Source organism: Myotis davidii, unplaced genomic scaffold (genome assembly GCF_000327345.1).
Source record: "Myotis davidii unplaced genomic scaffold, ASM32734v1 scaffold651, whole genome shotgun sequence".
In the NCBI taxonomy this organism is placed as follows: Eukaryota; Metazoa; Chordata; class Mammalia; order Chiroptera; family Vespertilionidae; genus Myotis; species Myotis davidii.
The window spans coordinates 386,903-390,003 of NW_006283994.1; the positions used below are offsets into that span (position 1 = coordinate 386,903).

Genomic DNA, 3,101 nt, shown 5'->3' on the forward strand with positions numbered 1-3,101 from the left:
AGAGCCTGGTGGCCAGGAGGGTCTGGGAAAAGGGCTTTTGCAGTTGGGGGCGATCGCAAGATGGGGGACAGCATCGTGTGCGTGCTGTTCAGGGTGGGCCCAGGCCCAGGCCCAGTGACAGTGTCCCTGTGAGAGATGCAGGGAAGCGAGACGCAGGGTCTAGGGTCGGGAGAGGGTGCTGTGAGGAGGCGGCAGAGGTGGGAGCCCCCGTCAGGAGCCCAGGCCCCCAGGAGCGGGAAGGGGGAGGTGGGGAAAGACCCTCTGTGGCCTCCAGGGGGCGCGGCCCTGCCCACCCCTGGCCTCCAGCGCTTCTGTTGTGTTAAGACACCAAGTTTGTGGTGGTTTGTTACGCCAGGCCCAGGACACGGACCCCCAGGGGTTCCTCGGGCAGACTTTGGGAAACACTGGTAGAAACGGCTTGCAGCTCGTACGCTCAGCGCAGGACTTCAGCCTGGACACAGCCCCACAGCGGGAGGAGCCCAGGCAGCGTGCGGTGCGCTCTCTGCTCTCTGGGGGCCTTGTCCCGGTCAGTGGATCTGGGGGTGCCTGATCCAGCCGTCACCCCGAGCCCCCTGAGTCCCGCGAAGGGCAGACGGTACTTCTGGATGGGTTCACAGGCATTGTTGCGGGGAGGATCCACAGGCTCAGAGGTGGGTGCGCCCCGGTAAAGGTCGGGAGCCCCGTATTACCCGTGACCTTCCTTCACAGACACAACAAACCACCCCAAGGTTGTGCTGCTAGGACCCGAGACCCCAGCCCTCAGCCTGGCTCTGCCCCGAGGTCAGCGTACAAATCCGGACGCTCCCCACTCGGACCCCTTAGGGGTCCCTGTTTGCAGGGAGGGGCAGTGGCTTAGAAACAGGAGGCGCTTAGAGGCCTCTTCCCCGGGCAGCGGGCGCATGGCCACGCCCAGGGCTTTGCTGTCCTGCCCCTTTGCCCCTGCGCGGACTTTATTGCTTAATCACTACCCGCCCCACGCTTCTCAGCCGCCTAATTTACAGCCAAATCAGTGGCAGTGGCCGGTGATCTGGCAACATCTGCCCCAGAGGCCTTCGCCGAGACGCTGTCTTCCCAGCCCCCATGGCCGGCATCACGGCGAGCCTGCCCCCCTCCCCTCCCCATCCTGCAGCCTGCTGATGCTGTGTCCGCCCCGGCCAAGGTCCTTCTTACCTGGGCAGAGGTAGGAGGCGCTCCTGACAAACCTGGGGGGGCACAGGGACATCGGACAGGTCTGTCCTGGCTCTGTAACTTGGATACTAAGGTGGGGGCCTTGCTGACCTGGGGAGAACTCGGGGTGTAGATCAGATCACATCACCCCCGCCTTTTAAAAATATATATATATATGTAATATATATTTTTTATTGATTTCAGAGAGGAAGGGAGAGAGATAGAAACATCAATGATGAGAATCATTGATTGGCTGCCTCCTGCATGCCCCACACTGGGGATCAAGTCCGCAACATGGGCATGTGTCCTGACGGGGAAGCTATGCCAGCCAGGCCACATCACCCCTTCTTAAAGCACCCCAATGGCCTCCCAATTCTTAGACTAAGCCTAAGCTGAAAGAGAGAGAGGGAGAGAGAAAGAGAGAGAGAGAGAGAGAGAGAGAGAGAGAGAGAGAGAGAAAGGGAGAGAGGGGGGGGAGAGGGAGAGAGAGAGAAAAAGGAAGAAAGAAAAAAAAAAAGAAAGAGAGAGAGAGAGAGAGAAAGAGAGAGAGAGAGAGAGAGAGAGAGAGAGAGAAAGGGAGAGAGGGGGCGGAGAGGGAGAGTGAGAGAAAAAGGAAGAAAGAAATCAAGTCTGAAAGTCGTGTGATTGGCTGGGGCCACATAGCCAGGGATGGGGAGATGGATCTGGGCCCCCAGACTCAGTGTCAGGACGAGAGCCCACCCCATGGCCCGCCCCCCAGGCCCAGCCCCGCGAGCATCAGACAGCAGCCGCGTGGAGGGCGGCCGGCCTCTGGGCCTGGGGGCCCTGCCTGCCCCGCGCTGGGGAGTTCAGCATCTTCCCGGAGTGCCTGCTCCTCCGGATGCATCTATAGGAGCCAGGTCTCTTGTTTCCTTCCACAACTGTCTCCGGATGCTACCTTACAACATGTTCAGTTTTTAAAAGGGAAGGGTAGTTCTTTATAATGCAGAATGGCATCCTCCCCCGACCCCCAAAACGAATGATTTTTGCCACAGGCTGAAGGCCCCGTGGTCTCACTTATAGCTTTGTTGGGAGGAGCTGGAGGGGTTCACACAGAAGCTCTGAATTATTTATCCTCACTAAATGAGGTGGGAACGGTGCGGGGAAGCCAGAGTCCAGAGAGGTCAAATGGCCGGCCCAGGGTCACACAGCACACTCCAGGCACAAGGCCTGAACTCCCACCCCTCGGACCAGTGTCTGCAGCCGAGAAAACGTACAACTGACTTCTGCAAAGACCGAAGGGGACAGGCCAGCAGGCCGGCTGCAGCTAGAGGCCAAACCCAGGGGGCCGGGCCACTCCCAGGTGGGGCCCCAGACCTTCCCAGGGGCTTGCTCCCTGCACTCTGGGGCCACAGGGCCTGCAGCAGCTGTAACGATGATCGTCAGAGCTCAGGCTTCCTGCTGTGTCCTCTGTCCTTAGGACAACAACTCTAGAGACAGATGTGAATATGCCCATTTCACAGATGAGAAATCAGAGGCCCAGAGAAGTTCAGTGTCTTACCCAAGACCACACAGCCAGTGAGTGACATGCTGCATTTTCATTGGGAGCCTGTGGGCTTGTTGCCCTGCAGCCCTGGCCTGCACAGTACTGAAGGATGAGCGCCGTGTAGGGGCGGACAGCCTTTGGCGCTCAGAGGAGAGAACGGCTCATTGAGCAGCGGCCTGGGACGACGAAAGCCCCCTTCTCCACCTTTCGATGGGTCTTCGGGTTTGAGCAGAAGATGGCGAAGAGGGGTCTCTGGACAGAGGGATCAGCATGAGCAGAGCCAGGAAGCCCAGCCGGGCTAGCACCACACCTCGCGACTGGCCTGCTGGGCGTCGGCGAACGACTGAGGTTCACACATGCCCCCCAGTCTAGTGAGCGCTTACTGCACCGAGCCCATGGTGAACACTTCAGCTACAGTCTCGAGAGCGAG

The 3,101-nt window shown here is 59.4% G+C and overlaps 1 protein-coding gene across 1 annotated transcript in view; it reads right to left on the bottom strand.

The window, feature by feature from the left end:
* The window catches only part of CFAP77 (cilia and flagella associated protein 77), a 106,279-nt gene that overhangs the window by 24,137 nt on the left and 79,041 nt on the right, over positions 1–3,101 (bottom strand). The gene's annotated exons all lie outside the window — the stretch shown is intronic.